General features: G+C 37.8%; 1 pseudogene; it reads right to left on the bottom strand.

Moving 5' to 3' along the window:
- Positions 1-789: 789 nt before the first annotated feature.
- Positions 790-4,542, bottom strand: LOC149213249 (polygalacturonate 4-alpha-galacturonosyltransferase-like; annotated as a pseudogene).
- Between the last annotated feature and the right edge of the window lie 16,870 nt (positions 4,543-21,412).

The following is a 21,412-nucleotide window of genomic DNA, read 5'->3' on the forward strand; positions in this document are numbered from 1 at the left end:
TAGCAACCAAGAAAGTGAAAAAGCTCGAAGTCTATAATCCAATAGGAGAAGAAAAACTGAGGATAAAAGGAAGTCTACAACACTTGAAGAAACCGAAGTCTGTGACTAAGCCGAATCTCAATCTAAAGCTATCTATTTGCAGCAGGATCTGAATATCTTCGGTAAAGAGTCAAGGGTTTGTTGTAGTAGCCAAAGATAAGTAATAGAAGGCAAAGAGTCTGTAATTGGAAGTCAGTGTATTATAATAAGAGACTAAACCTGCAATAAGGATAGAAATTCAGAAGTTGCTTCTGACTTTAACTAGGCAGAGACTCAACTATTTACCTTGACTTAAAGAGGAGGGCTGACTTGGAGGGAATCTTTGGTCTTGTGTTGGATATCTCATTTTGAATAAATTCAATAAGAGGAGGATTGTTGGGTTTTCCCTTATTGAGCAGTTTTGACCTGCCTTGAAAGCCTAAATCTTTGTGTCTCATAATTCTTTGTGTTCTTGGAAGAACAATTTGTGTAATTACTTAATGAAAGAGAAATATTGACTAACAAAGAAGAGAATACTTATATAGGAGTTTACTTCCAACTATGAAGGAATACAATGAGGACATAAAATTTGTAAATCTTAAGCTTGGCTAGGCCACCACACCTCCAAAAACTTGACTCATTAAGCCATAAACTAGAAACCTTCTGTGGAACTCCAAAAACAAATGAATTAGAATGAATTATCAACCAGAATCAAGGGCCTTTACACTTTATATTTGACAATCTATTGTGGTATGGATATTGAGGTCACAACTATTCATTTATATTGCATTGTTGTAAGAAAGGATGATCATATTTTATATATTTTGTCTAGTAAGGCCTGCACTTCGTCATTGCCAGCTATAACCAAGGTTTCATGTTCCCATTGTAATGAACAACAACTGCATTGTCAATCTCTAAACAGTCCATGCTAGGATTATATCCTAAACCCAACACATGCGAAGACTTGTCCAAAGGATGGGTCAAGCCACAAAACGTTCAATCCAGGGGGTAGTGTTCCAAGCTTCCACAACACTCTATCCTCACTCTGACATAGAATAAAAGAAAAATTTAGAAATCAAAAAAAGAAAAACCCATTAAGTTTTCTAGCTAATTACTTCATATTTACTTCAAATACTTTAAAGTAAGCATCATAGGAATTAACATAAATAAACCACACTACACACTTACCATGTTCTGACACTTGTGATATATTCCAGTTATATCTTGTTTCTCCCATTCTTTGAGATCAAATACATTCATCCCATATGCCCAACCACAAGCATTAGGATCAAAGTGCCTGGCTATGTGCGGATTGGAAAAATTAAGGTATTTGTCAAACCAACGAAAGCTTTCTCCACAAGTTTCCACTGAACCATTAACCTTTCCATGAAGATCTACTGACCACAAGGGAGTCAAATCTTTCTGCACCACAACATTATCATCCAAGAAAAAAATCTTGCCCATTTTCAGATAAACTTGTGGGAGATAAAAATGAAGATGATTTAGCATGGATAAATATTTTGGATTTATATATTTCAAATTCGAGGAACGTGCTGAGAGTGTAGTCGAGTGAACTGCCTTGAAATAATACTCTTTCATAGCTGTGGATTCAAGTTGGTGAAGCGCAGGGAAATAGGAGGAATTGAGCCATTTAAAATCATCAACATTTTTTACATGTATTGCAGCGTTCCCTAGGGGATTAAGTAAAAACCACATTTTCATGGCCCCAAAATTTAACTTGTCTGTGATGAGATGAAATACATATTTTTCAGATTCCTGCAAACACATGTAAATCACCTACAATGAGATCCAAATATTAAATGTAAAATGAAGCAAAACTGTTGGACTTCCAAACTTTAGAGTAATTTAAATTAATAACACTTCACCTTAGATTTCATGACAGTTGAATTCACAACCATAGATGTAGCCAATACATTGTCAGAAAATAATGCATAGTGATAAAGATTCGGATCCTCCAACTTGTTCTTTTTAGGAAATTATTGCTTTTCAAGTGGAAGAAAGTAATAATCTATGGTTAATTGCATGGAAAGACAGTGCAGGCCATTGGGAATAGACTTTGTTGCCACCTGACTTAAAAATTTACTTTTTCCAAGTTCCTTACTTGCTCGTCTGCACACTGAAGCATGGCTTGCAACTTCTTTTCTACTATCACATAGCCATAAAATTGTTCTCTAGCCTTGGATAGGACATGACCCATAGCAATGATCTTCTCAGGTGCACTAAAACATTCATACCAATTATCGGTCATGAAAAAGAGAATGAAAAGAAGAAATATTGACACACAGGCTGTAACTTTAAAAGAAACAAAGGATATGAACACCAAATTCAAATGGAAGCACTTACTACTCTTGATTTAGAAGCAGCCAATGCAAAAATCCAGGGGGTAGTGTTCCAAACTTCCACAACACTCTATCCTAATTCTGACATGCAATAAAAGAAAAACTTAGAAATCGAACAAAGAAAAACCCATTAAGTTTTCTAGCTAATTACTTCAGATTTACTTCAAATACTTTTAAGTAAGCATCAGAAGAATTAACATAAATAAACCACAATACGCACTTACCATGTTCTGCCACTTGTGATATATTCCAGTTATATCTTGTTTCTTCCATTATTTGAGATCAAATACATTCATCAAAGTGCCTCGCTATGTGCAGATTGGAAAAATTGAGGTATTTGTCAAACCGGTGAAAGCTTTCTCCACAAGTTTCCACTGAACCATTAACCTTTCCATGAAGATCTATTGACCACAAGGGCGTCAAATCTTTCTGCACCACAATATCATCATCGCAGAAAAGGATCTTGTCCAATTTGGGATAAACTTGTGGAAGATAGAAACGAAGATGATTTACCATGGATACATATTTTGGATTTATATATTTCAAATTGGAGGAACGTACTGAGAGTGTAGTCGAGTGATCTGCATTGAAATAATAGTCTTTCATAGCTGTCGATTCAAGTTGGCGAAGCACAGGGTAATAGGAGGAATTGAGCCATTTAAAATCATCAACATTTTCTACATGTATCTAAAATCATCAACATTTAAAACCAAATTTTCATGGTCCCAAAATTTAACTTGTCTGTGACAAGATGAAATACATGTTTTTGAGATTCCTGCAAACACAAGTAAATCACCTATAATGAGATCCAAATATTAAATGAAAAATGCAACAAAACTATTGGACTTCCAAACTTTAGAGTATTTTAAATTAATAACGCTTCACCTTAGCATTCATGACAGTTGAATTCACAACCACAGATGCAGCCTATACATTGTTAGAAAATAATGCATAGTGATAAAGAGTTGGATCCTCCAACTTGTCCTTTTAAGGAAATTTTGCTTTTCAAGGGCAAGCAAGTAATAATCCATGGTCAATCACATGGACAGATAGTGCAGGCCCTTGGGAATAGTCTTTGCTGCCAACTGACTTAAAAATGTACTTTGCTTTTTCAAGGTCCTTACTTGCTCGTCTGTAGACTGAAGCATGGCTCACAACTTCTTTGCTACTGTCGCACAGTCATAAAATTATTCTCTAGCCTTGGATAGGACATGACCCATAGCCTTGATCTTCTCAAGTGCACTGAAACATTCATATCAATTATCAGCCATGAAAAAGAGAATGAAAAGTAGAAAGATTGACACACAGACTGCAACTTTAAAAGAAACCAAGGATATGAACACCAAATGCAAATGGAAGCACTTACTACTCTTGATTTAGAAGCACCAATGCGAAAACTATTACCTTTAAGGTAGATCAGAATCTGCATTAGCCTCACCCAATGTATGCTGACATTCTTTAATACGAAGCATCAATTCATGGTATAAATCAAGATTATTCCTAACCTAGGAAATGCTTGAATACACCCTAGCCATGATCAGTTGGTCTCGCATGAATATAACAGTGGATTCAGAATTCTCATTCTCATTCTCCCGCCTCCAAATGCTGTATTTTCCCAAGACAGTAGAATCTACCTCCTTGGAACCTTTAATTGCTACATTTTCAAGCTCAACTCATTTTTCTTCATCCTGTTGAATCAGATCTGTTGAGCTTTTCTCTGTCCTCTTTTGTCTCAATTGTTGTAAGCATTAAACTACTATAAGTTAAAGCATCCTATGCTAAAATCTAAGAAATATAATTTATTTTTATTGGAGAAGTAACATTCAAAAAGGATTTTGGAAAATAATATAACAATTCCCTTTTCCATGAGAATAAAAAGTAGCGATCTAGTACAGCAAAGAATTTTACCCTCCCTGAAACTTTTGTTGGAATTTCTTCAATCTGTAATGGTCTGCATTACAACAACCATTGTCCTGGGAGTTTGACTAGACATTACCTTACAGTAGGCTACCAACATCAGAGGTCAGTTAACCAGGGAAAATCAAAACTTACCATCAAGAGCATTCTCTTTGACGTCTCGATGTTCACTCCCTGTGTCATCCTCTTGAAACCTCGTAAGAAGTTCTTCGTCAAATGTTGGAAGTTTTTTTCTACACCTCGTCATTCATTTTACCCCCCTCAGGATTTTCCTTTCCTTCTTCATTGAAGATCACACCATCTTGTTGCGAATGTAACCTTTCTGAGCTGTCTCTAGAAGTCGTTTGCCTCTGCTTGATGTACACTGTTAGAAATAGAGAAGCACCCCTGCCAATGTCAGTTTTCACTTCCTGCTTAATATAGCCCTACTCAACTACATAGATCATCCTCACATAGGTTTCCTTACATGTTCAATAGAGAAAATAACCAAAAACTTCACCAATCGTACATCAGAGTTAGTAATATCCCTTTCGTTTACTTTGTAGGGCTTTTCTAATACCCATGAGGAATATAAATCATTCCGTCCAACAATATTTAAGTTTAGAGTTCCCGAGTCCTTTGTGTTAGCTGTTATGACATCAATCACCTGCCCAGTAAATAAAATTTATTTTCAATTCTCTGCTCAATAGGGGAGAAATTATATTTAAGATATCCAAATGCAGCAGGTTTCTTATACTTGCCTCCTTTGGGAAGAGAGAGTCAATGCTCTCTGTTAAACTCTGCTTTCTCCAGTCATCTACTTATTCGTGTGAACCCAACAGATAAATAGATAAGAGTTATTTTAAACATATGACAGAGCTCCAGTGTCCTCAATAATTCCTCTCTATTTCAATCCACTCAGGTCGATTAAATTTCAGTTTAGGGACACTATTTATTTTATGGGATTAGACTAACGTAAGTGCAAGTGCATTGCCCGGATCCTGAAAAAGAACAAAATGGCCATAGAAAAATAGAATTGGTTTTCAAGATGTGGAAGGAGAATACCATTCTAATAGATCCATCTCCTGAGAAGTTGTGCCTTACTATTTTAAATGACAAAAAACGCATAAAAGGTCAGGTAGAAAGACTTGATGGAGAAGAATATCTATAAAAATACTGAAACGCTAAAAATGGGGTTGCTTTGCTATCATGCATATGCTAAGATCGAGATTTCAATACACATCAATAATAAAATGGTGTGTATAATATCTATCCTTTGTTTTGGAAAATGTGCTCTGAACACTGTGCGAAAAGTGTGGAAATGATATGTATAGCAAAAAGTAGCTGGTGAACAAGATTGTCATTGTGAATTGGGTCTAGGTTGGGTGGATCAAAACTAGTTTTAGCTTGAATGATGAGAAGTGGATTTAGCTTTATGGATGGAAAGTGGGTCTGGCTTGGATAATGAGTGGACGGGAAGACTGATTGTTACCCTTCCCACCCTGATTCAAGTCCCACAAGATTCAATTCCCATGAGTAAGATGTTGAACTAAACTCTTAACAAATATATTTTTATAATACCCATCCAGCTTATGCAGAATCCAGCACAAACTTAGTACCATCCTAGTCAGAATGAGGAGTGCCCAACAAATTCACAGAGCAGTTGCCTAGTTAATTTACCAGTCATATGCATTTCCCTTTGTCAAAAAATGGAAAGAGCATTGTTATTTCTTGCTAACGGGATGAATGGTTTCATTATCTTTGGAAAGGGAAATTACCCTAGGGGAAGTTGGTAAAACCTTTGCTCTTACATGAGAAAGGTACAAACTTTGAATCTTTCTCCTGGTAGGTATTGTACCGTGTTAATGTAGAGATGAAGTTCACAGCTTCACACGGATCAAATGAAAGGAAACCTATAAAGAAAACTCACAAAATGTCTAGAAAAATGCTAGAGGTGCTAAACTTTTGACAATAAGTGAGGAAAGTAAGTTTGATAACATCTACACCTTCAGATCCTGCGAAAAAAGCTAAAAGGAAAGTCAAATACCAAAGTAGGTCCATGGGGTTTTGGTTCAATGGTTAACCGGGGGTGATGATAATTCCTTGCCAAGGCTCAAATCACATAAATACATTGTTCAATGGTTTCTCAATGAAAGGGATCTTTCTAAAATAGTATAAGACAACTACACTTCATTGTAATGGAGATCTTACTTGAATGTTGTAAGAAGTCTACACTTCATTGTAATACTACCAGATTAAGAAAGGATATGCTTACCAATGAAGATAAATTAAATGCTGACCCACCACAAAAAAAGAGACAGAATAAACCTGACGAGGGAGGAGGGCAGGAAGAAGCTTACCAGTGAGGGAGGAGGGCAAGAAGAAGCTTACTAGCGAGGGAGGAGGGAAGGAAGAAGCTTACCAGTTGTAGATGTAGATGCGGAGTGACGAAACCTAGCTGCCAGAAAAACCAATGGCATGACCACAAAGATAACAAGGAAGCCCACCATAGCTATTCGATGATGAAAACCCCGACCTCCCCATCCTCCATTTCTACCACGCTGGTAGCCCTGCCACCCTCCATTCCACACACCTCCTCTTTTCACAGGCATCTTTAGCTCTCAACCCTAACACCACTTTTCTCCTTCTCCTCCTCCTAAATAGATATCAAGCAATGCAACCCTTACTCAATCATAATCCTCTATATCAAACCCATATCATGGTTAGTAGAAATATATGAAGTCAGCAACAACCAAAAAAACCCTTAGATCTCATATATACTAAAGAGCATTTGATAGAAAAATTTACCAAAGGTATTACGAAATGGATAGATCAATTGATTTCATGCAGTTTTGAGAAAATTTTAACCCTTTCTTCAAGATAGGAGTAAGGCTGTAAGATTTAAACCAGTCGACAGAGAAAATTTTTGTTAAAGAATACATTTTACACATCCTGTGTCCATTAGTATGAACCGGTTTATAAACATAGTGTTGGATTAATGTCATAGCACTTCTAGAAGTTGTTTTGATTCTTAGAAAACATGTTGTATGTTGTCATTTGCTTCGAATTTTTCACAAGAAACAGTTGGTCCTTTAACAAGACTCGAGTGTGCCAACATGGACTGAAGAAGAGGTTATTAGCATTGCAAACCCTCTTCTCATATCAATATGTCAATTTTAAATTGGCAATAAAGCATATGATGTTATAGAAGATAAAAGACAAACAACATAGGAATCTACAACTTCTTTCCTCTATTGTTGTCATGTTTAGCTTGCCCCACCAGAATGGTATCAAAGTTAAGGTGAGGGCAAGGTATTAGAGCTATGGTAAGGGCATGCCCAAGCAAGGAAGAAAGAAATCACAAGAAGTTTTCTAACAACACTGACCTCCTTCGGAAACAAGGAATAGAAAAAGAGACGTTGCTCCCATGGCCGCCCCTGCAACCCTTTGCCACAACCTGCAAGAAGCTAAGAATGGCATCCCAGGCAAGAAGGTTATGAACCACAGTGCACTGGCTAGCACCTCGAATCCTCATGTGCCCATACCTGCGGTTTATCTTGGCCACGATGGAAGGGGGTACCAAATCAGGGGAAAATCAAAGTTATCGCAGCACTCAGGCCCACTGCAAAAGGGACCAAGCCGAGCCATACCCAGAAATGTGTAGGAAAGTCGGTTGCGCTGAGCAACGACATGGGGGAAAAAAGGAAGGGGATCCTAGGCGCGGTAGGTTTTGGATCTGCAGGTCTTTTCATCGGATCTGTCGTTGAAGTCAACGAAGGGGGGTTGCATGGTGCGGATATGCTCTCTCCCACTATGGACAAGCTCAAACTTTTTAGATTAGGCCCTGATCTAACTGATCTGGCCACAAATCGAAAGAGGAGCCAAGTTCCAAAAGCCCTAGATCATTGGAGTGGGAAATGCCGCTGGAACAGGGACGTGCTAAGCTTCAACAATCCGGTCTCCCGCGTAAAGAACAATAAGCATCGACTGGTAGCTGTGATGAGATTTTCCCTGGCAATCATTACAAACCTGTGTCCCTAGTTTTCTGAGGGGGCTATATGGCATGAGAACAGTCTGAATGCAAAACCGAAGAGTTTAGTTTTGACGATCTCTGCAGCGGCAACATTACCAGATCCAGTCGAATGCATAAGAGGCCTTGGTACTATATCTAGGCACTTCTTTGACTCCTTTCAGATCCAAATTTCTCAACCTACAGGCAGAACCATCCTGAAATGGGTCAGTTCTTCAGATCTGGTGCCGGATCTCAAATTGGATTTAGAAAGGTGGATTGGGATCCCTTTAGGCCTTCAGAGACTTCTCTTTAAAGGTAAACAAGTCGATGACCTTCTTCCCCTCTCTTCTTACAGCATTACCAGAAACAACTCTTTGGTGTTAACCCTTCATTTGAGAGGAGGTGCAGCGGGACAGTCATCCTTAGCTCCTCCTTTCTCTTACAAAGATGTAGTACACTCTGAGAACCCCAAACCCCTGGAAACCCTTAAACCTAAGCCTTTTTTGGTTGACAAGATAGAGGAAGTTCCCTATGTTGAAATCACCCATGATGGTCTTGCAATCCAACTTCAAGATTTAGCAGAAAGAGCCATCATTTGTAGATTTAATGCACTGAGGCCATGATCTCAGGATCTCTATGCATGGATCCATGCAAACTAGACTCATCATTGTAAGGACAGTTTCTATTCAAAAGGATACTTCGTTGTTCTTTTTGAGGACAGTAAGCATTATAAAAAGGCTTTAGAAGAAGGCCCTTGGTTCATGGGAACTGCAAGGCTCTTCTTGACTCCTTGGTTCCTAGATTTTGATCCAACAACTGCAGTCATCACCAGGACACCTGTATGGATCTGGCTTCCAAACTTACCGACCCACTTATGGCATGGTGCAGTCTATAGAGCTATTGGCAACACCTTGGGCAGTTTCATTATGGGAGATTACTGGTGGGAAAATAAAAGTCTCTACACATATGCCAGAATATGTGCAGAGTTAGATTTGAGCAAAGGACTTCTAGACCAAATCAATCTCAAGGTAAATGACTTTGTCTGGACCTAGACACTGGATTAAGAAAACACTGCATTCCGTTGCCGCCACTGCCACCAATCTGGGCATTTGCAGAACACCTGCCAATCTCTCCCGACAAAAAAGAAAAAGGATAACCTCTCCAAGCCCAAGTCCAAACGATGGGCTCCTTGCTCTCCACCTCTAGTTGTGGATTCTGATTCCTTTAGCTCTGAAGATGAAGATAGCAATGCTGAATTGGATCCTGCCCCTCACTCCGTGGTCCCTTCCACCGATGGTCCGGAGCAATCCCCCGATACAGCCACTATCCAAAAACATGTCCATATGACCTCCTCCTCTGATTCAGAAAAGGAGGGCCCCCCTGTGGAGAACCCCAATCTTCAAGTTGTTTTTGCTCATTCAACCCAGGATGGCTGGGTATAAGTTCAAAATCGGAAAGGGAAAAAGCTTCGTGTCAAGGCTTCCACCCATTCCGGGTAGAAGTCTGTCTTGTTGCTTCCAGTCATATGTTGTAGCTTCTTGCTTGTTTCACTCCTTCTCCGGAACCGAGGTTGATAGTCCTATCATTTCCGGTTGTGGTTTTATGTCTCTCTTGATTGTATCATCTTGTACCATATTTTTGCTTAATAGAATTAGTCCAATTCAGAAAAAAAAAAACGCTGACCTTCTTCCTCTTCAAAGATCAGTCATCGTGAAGCAGTGAAACTCCTACTGCAAAATTCTAGGTTGCAGATCCCAGAAAGGAAATGAGATCAAGGCCTCATCAATCAAGCATCTCTAGGATAGAGCTCTATGTCAAATTGTTGGTAAAATGATCTATATCTAAGGACTTTTTCATGACTACAGCCAGGAAGCTTTGGTTGCTTGAGGGTCAAATCTTCTATTATGAAATCACCCTTGAATTGAATTTAGTTTGGAGATAGTGTCTCACTCAGAATTCCTTCTCTGTTACTAGTTTATATAAAACCATATCTGAAGCTATAAAGTTCCTAGCATCTAAGCTCATATATATAATATTATTCTTGAGCTCATTGACATGCCTTCGGCCTTGTATTAGGGCTTTGTTTGTCTCACAGATAAGTATAAAAGCCTACAAAAGGTGAAGTATCCTCGGCCCTTGGACATCAATTAAGAGGGTTTGAAAAATAGTGTTCGTGATTTTCCATTGGGTAGATGCTTATTGAAGGTAAAGGATCAACCTTTTTGCGTCACTGAGATTCTAGTATCAAAGGAAAGAGGGTTCATGACAAAAAAGGATCATTTGAAGGATCTTGAAATCTAAAACACAATGTCCTAAAATCTCATTTAAATAGGTATGATTGTTATTGGTGTCTAAGCCAAATGCATCTCAACATTTCTTCTCATATCAACTCATTGAGGCAATTAGGACACACACGTGGGTTTAGACTAGAGCCATCACGTTTTATATTGTTTTTACATCTTGGGTTTAAAAAACCTTTATATACTCTAATTAGTAATTTCTAGTACCAATGCTCGGTGCATGCTGCACATTATTTTTCATAGCTGCCAAATTTGCATTCCATCAGTTAAAGCTAGGATAGAATTAGTATTAGTCAAAGAAGTCTATTTTATTTGATGGATTCAAACTAAATTTAATTTACTATGGTTTTTCCTTTCCTTTAATTTACTCTGGTTTCAATAACCATAAAATATTCCAAAGATAGAAATTCGATAATAGAATTGGAGTCAGATAGAGACTTACCGCTGCGAGAAATGGATATAGTCGAAAGCTCTTTCCCAAGGCTTGGTCAGTTGACGAACTCCATGAAAGCTTTTCCCTCTTCCCCAAATTTATCAACGGCCTTTGCTACAATAGCCTCAGAAGGGTTTTTGTTACCTGTGCTAGGGAAAATGTATGATTCCGAGGGGATGTCCAACAACTAAAGCTTTTTCATCAGTTACCCAAGTCCAGAATTTCTGGAATAGGTATATCTACCTCTTTCACTGCCTTGGAGGAGAAGGCGACAACCTATAAAGAGAGAGGGGCATTTTTTGGGTGACGGTGGAGATGTACATATGGAGATCTTTCTCCTCCAAGTCACTGAAAAGTCTCTACACCCTGTCATGTGGAACAATGCATCTAAGTCCTAGTACCACACGCTCCCCATCACTATGTTGGACATGCATGCAATAAGGGTAACATTAAGGTCGAACTATGAATCCAAGGCTTCACCCACTGCTCCTCCTAAGGTCTTCTCACTTGCCTCTTTCTGTGGGCACTTCGACATACTGTTCGTATTCGTGAAAATGGAAGGATTTAATTTTTGATAAATATTTCTTCTTTCTCCCTTGGTTGGATTCTGGTTTGGTTTGAGATTTATTCCCCTTTTCCCTTCTTTCTCTTTCCAACCAATGCAAATTTTTCTTCATCCTTGCCCTTGGATGAGGTCCCATCTCTAGTATTCTACCTTATTTCCTCTTGTACCAAATCGTACCATAAGTGTTCCCAATTCGGTAGATTCTCCCTCCTGTTCACTTAATTTTGATAGGTATGCCAACTCTTGGGAAGGTCCATAAGGGATATTCTTGCCATCTCATCCTTTGAAAGAGTAACACCAACTCCTGCAAGCTCATCATGAACTTGTGTGAACCTCCTCAGATATTGCAGGGTAAAGTCATTCTTCTACATCTTGATATTTCAAAGTTTATCCCTGAGCACCAACTTTTTGTGGTCACTACTATTCTAGAACAGATTTGTGAGTGCCTACCACATTCCATAAGGATTTTCTTTCCCATGGAGGTTGCTGACAATGTGGTCTCGTACTCCCTCCAATATTATTATCTACACATTGGCTACAACTTTCTTCGACTGAGAAAGGTTTTGGGCATCAGATTCTGCTGGTTTTGTAACATCTCTCTTGATTTATTCTAGCAATCCATTGTCATCGAATACCTCCTCCATGAGATCCTTGCAGTCAATGAAATTACAGTTGCCTTCCAAGGAAAACTCTAGCCTCAACTTGTTGAAGGTCATATTTTCAGTTCCTAAGAGCTCTTGCTACACTGAACTACAAATTCGAACCTCCTGAGAAACAAATTCGAAATTCATGCTCTAATGTGAATCCTGCTATGATACAATGCAAAAATTATGGTGTAGATTTTCAACTCATCATGAACTTTTTTCAAAATTGTAAGACACATACCTACTCTACTACTCTACAAAAGTTAATTCACAATTTAGAACAAAAAATTCAGACATGCAATAAGAAATAAAATACATGCACACAATATTTTTCTTGGGGAAAGCAATCTTCTAATAACTCCAATGCCCTCTTGCATCAATCTTACGAATATAGATGTATTACAATTGATTTACTCAATTGTGCACAACCTGTAAGTGAATAACCTATCCCTCTGCTCACTAAGAAGCTCAAACCCAAACTTTGTCAATTTCTACCTCTGCTTGAGCCCCTATTTCCTTGTGCAATTCCTTGAGAAGTTAGGCCCCTATTATTTAGGATTTTTCCAAAATGGATTGCACAATTCCTAAGGTTGATCATGTGACTTCATGCAACACCTGTACGCTCAAGACTAGTCTACAACTAATATTAAACTGCCTTGGAATATCCACCATAGCTGGGGAACTCGAATTGTTTACATGCACTAGCAATTTTGGGACGATTGATCACTTAACTAGATGATCATTGCATTTGACTGAAGTCTCACTGCACAGCTAGCCTTCCACTAGTTCCTCCAACAGTTACACCTAGTTTAACTGAAAACAACTTGAGATAACTGACTTTGACTACTATAAATTAGAAATCACACATGCCTAACTGAAATCTAACTCCTCCAACTCGAATTTATTGAGTAAAATGGGTGACGTAAACCATGTCATACAATCTAATTGCATCCAAGTTGTCTGCTGATGTGGAAATTCAAATTTTCTCAATTTAATTAAGGCAAAATCAAATTGAGAATTTCTTGCCACATTTTTCAGCAATCCTTCAAGTGAATCTAATCCATGTTGCCAATCTAGCACAACAATTTGCTAATAAGGACAACCAATGTATATAAGTAGCGTTCAAAATAAATAAAACAATTAAAAAACACATATTAAAACACAATCGATGGAGACCCTGAAAAGTACTCCAACTATGTTACCACCCATTAACATTCTTCGAAAGTGCTTCCATCGCTCCTCTCACGATGCACACCTCTGTTTTCAACCTCAATAGCCCTAAATCGCATTAGTTGTTGTCAACCTCCATCACTCTACTTCCCGAAGAAACCATCAATAGCATAAAGATGAACCCCTAATCCTTTACCTTTTTTACTAGCGCATCATATTGAAAATTTTAAGACAAAAGATTTATTTTGTCTTAAAATTCCCCTCCATGTAGTAGTCTAGAATGCAACGACATACTTTAGGAAATTGGTTCACTAAATTATTGCCTAAGGTAAAAGAAGGTTTTAATATGTAAAAACCTATCCTACATGGTCCATTTTGATCAACCTAGTAATACATGACTAGGTGATCATTTTTTGGGTGATAACAGATTGTTGCCCAACATAGGAGTTTGAGGAGCACATCGTATGATGGAAATATGTTGTAGCTTCACTTTCGCAAAACACTGAAGGGAAGTCATAGGGAGAGACAGAGATCACTCAAATAATAGGAAGGAGTGAAGTTGGACAGGGTGAAACCTACCTATGAGAAAAAAGTTTCCTTTATTGATGAGTACAAGATCTCAATAAGGCAAGAGAGATATACCCATACCTACGAGATAATCAATGACAAATGATAATGGCATGCCTAACAATCTAGGTTTGAGGTACATAGTACATGATACATGATATGCTGGCATGAATGGGGCAAAAAATGATACAATGAGATAATGATCCCCATATACATAATTTCCTCGAGTACAGTGGCTAGGATTGATACAATTGAGTATGTTGATTTGAGGACATGAGACATAATTCCCCCACATTGGTGTGGTGAAGGGTGCAGGGGGGAAGATCACAATCAAAGAAGCCCTGATGAATAGGAGATGTATTTAAATATCTTAATGGACCATTTTAAATAGAGTTTCATGTTGTCAGTTATGCAATCGGCAGATATAAAGCCATTCAAATAAAAATAACTTCTTCTGAGGCTATATCATAATTTTTTGACATCTAGGTATGTGATGGGCTACCTAAAGGGACATCTCCTAATGAGGTCTAGAAAATCTCACGCACACCTCAGAAAATCTAGGAAAATATGCTAGATCACTATACGACCAAGTGGGTGTTTCTTGATTGTGTGATAATGAGTTGAATTTGAGCATGTGAGAAAAAACTAAGTAAAAGGGAAATAATGATTCACTTTTCTTGATTAGAGGCACCAAGAAAGGATGAAAGATGAAACCAAGGTACACCATCCTCTAGACTACTCTCCCAGAATAAATGTGTTGATGTTAACAAAAGTAGGCCCACCAGAGTTTAGGCACTTATGAATCCTCAACAAAGGCACAAGGATCATAGTATTATGGCTAATAACAACTAACACTGGGGATGATAATTGGAAGATATGAGGACTCGTGGAGTTATGATTTACCTTGTCAGAGCATAACATGCAAGGTTGACCTCGTAGTGACTGAAACAATTCCATAAGGGATGGACAATTACTCAGATGTAGGATTTTCAAAGGCACATGAGGATAGATTGAGGTCAAATATAAGAAAAATGGGATGAATGTGACACCTGGATGGATAATATATTGTAACAGGACTCAATGGGACTTTGAACAGACTCCATAGATGTAGGGGTGACTCATCTCTAATGCTTCGAATAAAGGTGACTATATGATGCTTCCACATGGGAAAGGCCCACAACATGCCATAATAGAATGAGTAAATAGTGATTACTCATGCCACAACTTGACTCATAATTCTAAAAGTTCAAAGGACAAGTGGTATGAGAGTACATGTCACTCATATTAAGAGATTTGATTTAATGCGCCAAAGTGAGACCTCATGGAAAAAATGGCTTTGTGGCGAAATTTCAAATTACAAGAAACATGGAGACCCATTGTAGAGATCGGTGAGAGAATTCCAACAGTGCTGACGGTTTGTCAAACCGAGCTACCATTTACCCCTAATGGCAAAAAAAAACTAGAGTTTTTCCTATAAAAGGGCTTCTTGCCCCCAATTCCAATTCATTTGTACACTGATTTGTTGGAGAACTTAGAGAAGAGTAAGAGGTACTAAATCTTGGTGAGCTCATAGCAGAGTCGTTGGATTTCAAATCTATGACTTAGTGGGTGGCCTTACTTATCTAGAAATGGCCTTAATGCCTCTTGGAAGGATGGTTTGTCATGAAGAATTATGGAAATAAGGTTGTCCATTTAATTTATGAAAAAGAGACATTATGTATGGAAAAGATATAAGTGAAAAGATGTTTATTTTTAGAATAGACAATATCTCCTATCTCTCTCTCATCCCAATCCCAAAAACAATAAGGAATATCATTTAAATTTAATGCCCCGAGCTACATTTTTAAGACATAGTTAGGATTCTTAAGAAAATTACCCAAAAGGTAACACAATTCTTGTTATTGTTAGACCTATGCATTTGGGATTTCTCTAACATCCACTTTAACAAGCATCTTTCCATGTGCTCAATACTCTCAATAAAAATAACATACTTTGTGGTGTTGATGAGTAATTTCTATTAAGTTTCTTCTTTTATGGATCTTGGGGAATTCCTAAACATAAACTTCTTAGACTAAATAAGAAGCGAATGATTTGTAATATTATTTTTTTTGTGGATATGGTTAAAGTGGACAGAATCTACCCATGGTATTTACCATGGTAGTTGCTCATGGCATTGACCCATGGTATTTGCCTTCATTTTTAGAGTGAAAATAATAAAATAAAGTCTCTAGAGATTCAATGAAGCATATAAAAGGGGATAGGAGCCTAACAATGTAATCATCGAGAGTTATTTATCTATTTTTCTTTTGTTGAGAGCTTGTCAATGCAAGTTCTAGTTGATCCCAAGGACGAAAATCCCATGGGAGTAATTTCTCTGGTGGATCCATCGAGGATCTAAGATTTTGCTTCAGCGTCTTTAATTTCTCTGTTGATGGGAAGCCATACATGCCAAGGCGCGAGCTTTAGTAGTGCTTCTGTGGGCATATACTTTTGTTTATATTTATTTACATAAATAAGACGCTACATTCTCAGATCTTTATTCTATTCGGTGTTTTTACTACAAGAATTTTATTAGAACACCTACAATGTACCATAACTGATTAAAATTTCGATGATTGGGAAATTACAGTGGTATCAAAGTTGTGCATCCTGCTAGCCTGAGGGTTTTATTGGAAAATTCTAAATTATTTGCAGGGTTATTTGGAGGTTTCATGTAGGGAACTTTGGTGTAATTTATGCTCACCCTAGCCAACATTTCCATCTTCAATGGTATTTCGTATCATCCTAGTTGGCTCTATTTTTCGGTTGATTGGAAGGAGAATTTTCTACATTATTTTAAGAGTTATTATTTTGTTGCAAACAAAAGAGAAAACATTACTTTGCCAAATTTTTAGATTGGACCTGGGTCTACTTTACCATATTTATCCATTGAAGTTTACAGGGTCGAGATCGAACCCCTATCAGATTTGAGGGTCTCTTTTCAATTGTATTGCAGGGCTATGAGATTTGTTGTAGGAAGTACTACCATCTTAACTATAATTTGATTATAGGAAAGAGGCTGGACCATTTAAATCTAAGGAGGAGACCCTGCCTTTCGATGCCATTTTTAACTTGCTCATAGATCTAAAGTGTCTCCTTGAAATAATTGTGCATTGATTTCATTGGAGGTAAAAGAGGTCAAATTGCAAAGGTTGGAAGGTCGAGTTTCTAAACTTGATCCCAAGGAAGAATATAATTTTTTTAATCAAGCTCATCCTAGGATTGAGGTTGAACCCATAGCCAAACTTGGAGATTGATCACTTGGAGGCTACATTTCTCTTCCAAAGATTGAGGGTTTCAAGGGTCCTTGCTCCACGGATTTTCCAGAATTCTTTCTCTTGTAGTGTTTTCTTCTCAAAGATGTAAGAAAAAAACCCACTTAAGACTGTGGATGATAAGAAATATCAATAATATAAATGGCTGCTAAAAATTGTAGATCTACAACAAATGATAGAATCAAAACCTGCGAAAGTCCTAATCTATGCCACAATCATAGTTAAAGAACAAAAAGAAACAATAATAACTCAAATAATCCAATGGAAACTATATATAAAAAGAATAGATTTTATTATAACACCTGTGAAGGGAACAAATAAATGTTACCTATCCCCCTCTCTGGGATGGGTTCTTGGCTATCCTCAAATGTCTTCATCTTCTTTAGAGTCTCTTTCCTCTATAATGTGAAAACCCAAAAAATAATATGTTTGAGCTTAATGGGAACTCAAATGGCAGAGAAATGGAGTGCATCAATGAAAATAATCAAAGTTACAGTAGTGAGTGCAACAATAAAAATAGTCAAAAGTGAATAATGAATGGAAAACCCTTCTATTTATAACAATATTGATTTATCCTCGAATAATGAGCATTAATAAAATATTATTAGCCCCATTCTTGGAATAAACACTTGGAATATTTTATTGTATTTGGTTAGGAGGGAAAAAATATTTAGACTTTTATTTAGAAATAATAAATAAATAAATGATTTATTTATCATCTCAACAAATTGGTTAAGGAATAATAAAGAAATAATGATTTATTTAATTATTCCCAAGGGATTTTTCAAATTTGACAAGGAATAATAATTAATTATTCCTAGAGAAAAATAAGATAATTAATAATTTATCTGTTGATTTTTCATAATTGGGTCAAATATGACATGGAATAATAATTGAACAATGGTTTAATTAATTATATCTAGAAGGAAATAAAATAAATAATAATTTATTTAATTATTCTGCATGAGTTTAATTATAAATTACTTAACAAAGGTGGTTTATTAAGTAATTTTTCATAGTGAATGAAATTTCACTATCGTAAAATTCGCTTTACATGGTGTAGTTCGATCCATCTAGTAAATTAGGCTAGATGATCAATATTTTGGTGATAACAGATTCCCCCCCCCCACGTACAAGTGTTAGGAGGAAAACATATGGACGAACTATGTTGCAAAGACACAATAACTACACTAGGGCCCATGATAGGTGAGGCAATGAGGATCCTCAACTAAGGTATGAGGGAAAATAGTAATGTGACTGATGGAATGACACTAGGTATAATGGAAAATAAGGGATTGAGGGAAAAATATACAACTTCCCTTGTCAGAGCATAAAGTGCATGGTTGACCTGCCATCGCTTGACTCAACTCCGGATGGGATGCAGACAGTATGACTGGAGGCTAAAATGGGAAAGAAGGGATGAACGACATCAAAATATGGATGGAATATTGTGATATGATATAATGGGATATGAAACAAACTCCATGGATTCAAGGGTGACTCATCGCGGATGCTCTGAACAAGGGTGACTCGATGACGCTGCCACATAGAATAGGCCCAGTGGGGACCATGAAAAAATGATTAAATGATGGTTACACATGATGAAAATTGACACGTGAGATGACAAGTTCCAAGGGAAGGTGGTCCCCAAATTACAAGCGTCGCATATGAAGAAATTCGATTTTGAGAGGCGACGAAGTAATCCTTCTTGGAAAAATGGCCTCCTAGTGAAGTTTCATATCATCCAAAACTGAGAAAGACTCATTATAGCACTCGATGAGAGATTTCCAATGATGTTTATGGTTCGTCGAGCTGAGCTACCGTTTGGTCAAAGCGGGTGACACAATCATTGTGGATTTTTCTACAAAAGGACATTTTCCGTCCAATTGGAATTAATTTTTTATGTGAGTTGTGGTAAATTTGGAGAGGAGGAAAAGGCATTAAACCTTATGGAGGTCATAGTGGACAAACCGGCCATCAGAATCAGGATCTACAACTTTCAGGTAGTGCCCTTACTCATCTCTTCAATTTCAATTATTTATTTCATGATTTTTGGCTCCTGATAGTTCCCTGGGAGACCCTTACTCCTCTTCATGGTCTAATCACATTTTTTATGCCTAGAAGTGCAATTTGGATCACAGGAAATAAGTGAAAACCAGTGAGCTCACACTTTCTGGGTATAAAAATGTGATTTGGGGCTGAAAAGAGGGGTGTTTTGCTCGCTTGGTGGGGGTTGTAGGTTGATTAGTGTGGACCAGTGTTTTCTTCTCTCAACTGACAAGACATGTGGTGTTTTGCAGGCATGGCAGAGCTAAAAATCAACTGGTGTGAGTGCGACTTGGATACCCTCTCATCCGAGATTCTGATGGATCAGGGGGTTCAAGGGGCATTGGCTCACTATGGAGTTCTCAATTTGGTAGAGAACCCATTGATGAGGGTAGGTTAGCCCTTGCTATTGAGAATTGTGAGCTATTGGGATCCAGACCATGAGGTATTTGTCATGCAGGGGCACAATATTGAAATCCAATTACAGGTTATTTATTTCTTCACCGGACTCCCTCCCCTCAGAGTGGTGGGGGATATACATCTAGTGTTTCCTTATGGGAGGAACATTACAAAATTTGTGGAGTGCCATTGTCCACAGGATGTGCATGTGAAGGGCACGACTATCCCGATTGGTGATTTAGACCGGCTAGAGACATAGGTTGTTTCCGCAGCTATGCTATGGATCTTGGGCAACCATGTGTTCCACCACATCACTGGTGGGTAGATGATGCTAGTTGAGAGTGCTTTGGCTAGGACCTACTATGGGTGGGCCAAGACGATGCTGTCATCGGTGAAACAATAGTTAAGTCTGTATAGGTGAGCCATGACTATGTTTTTGGTATAGTACTGTGTGCATTCTTCTTTGAGAAGATGCCCACTATCCTTCGTCATGTATAGATCCAATATGGGGGCCCACAGGAGCCCAGGATCCGCCACTGGGGGCGGCTACTGCGGAGAGGAGGACGGGGAGTCGGACGGGTGTTCCAACCCGTGTTTTTTGCAGATTGGGATTAGATGCCCCTCTAGATTGACGATTATCCTTATAGTGGGATGAATTATCAGGGAGATCCTGACTTGCCACTTTCGCTCAGGCAAGCATGGGGACCAAATGGTAATTGTTAAGTTGTTGTTTTTATGGTGCATTTCATATTTTTATCACATGTATATGGTACTAAGTGTAAAATATGTGGTATGTAGACATAGCACTGGTAAAACCAGCAAGAAATGTAGGATGAGCAGCAGTGCTTGTGGCTACTGATTGGGGAACATCGTCATCTTGTCAAGGTCCAGAGGATAGTGTGCTACTCATTTATCTACACTGTAGATGTGGGGTACTCTTGACCAGAGTTTCTGAGCTCAGATGGCATGAGCTAAATGATCGATACATATATGAGTGTAACGGTCTTCCCTTAGAGTGGCGAGGTATCATGCAGTGCATGGCAATGGATGGTCATGCAATACGTGATCTACGTGCAAGTGGGGCAAAGCCTTTGGTTCGTGATCCTTCAGATAGTGACTAGATATGGGGACATGTGGGTCCCTTTGATTTTGATTTTTGTAACATGTTTTGGGCATGTTGGATGTATTTAGAGCTATGGGCTCCGAACACTTATATGATACATAATATGATTATGCATTTTTATATGACAATGATGGTTCGCCATGTGTTTTATTTATGGTTGTCTTCTATGGTATACATGTGATAAATGCCAATCTAGAATGTTATTTGCAATGGTATATACATAGTTATTTTGGGCTCTAGGAACTTGACTAAAAGTAATGGTTTGAAATTCACGTACCAACAACTTAAGATAATTAATAATTTATCTGTTGATTTTTCATAATTGGGTCAAATATGACAAGGAATAATAATTGAACAATGGTTTAATTAATTATTCCTAGAAGGAAATCAAATAAATAGTGATTTATTTAATTATTCTTCATGAGTTTAACTATAAATTACTTAACAAGGTGGTTTATTAAGTAATTTTTCATAGTGAAAGAAATTTTACTATTGTAAAATTCGCTTTGCAGGGTGTAGTTCAATCCATCTAGTAGATTAGGCTACATTATCAATATTTTGGTGA

Source organism: Pinus tabuliformis, chromosome 1_1 (genome assembly GCF_031772625.1).
Source record: "Pinus tabuliformis cultivar Carrire ecotype Pingquan chromosome 1_1, CPIR1, whole genome shotgun sequence".
Taxonomy (NCBI): Eukaryota; Viridiplantae; Streptophyta; class Pinopsida; order Pinales; family Pinaceae; genus Pinus; species Pinus tabuliformis.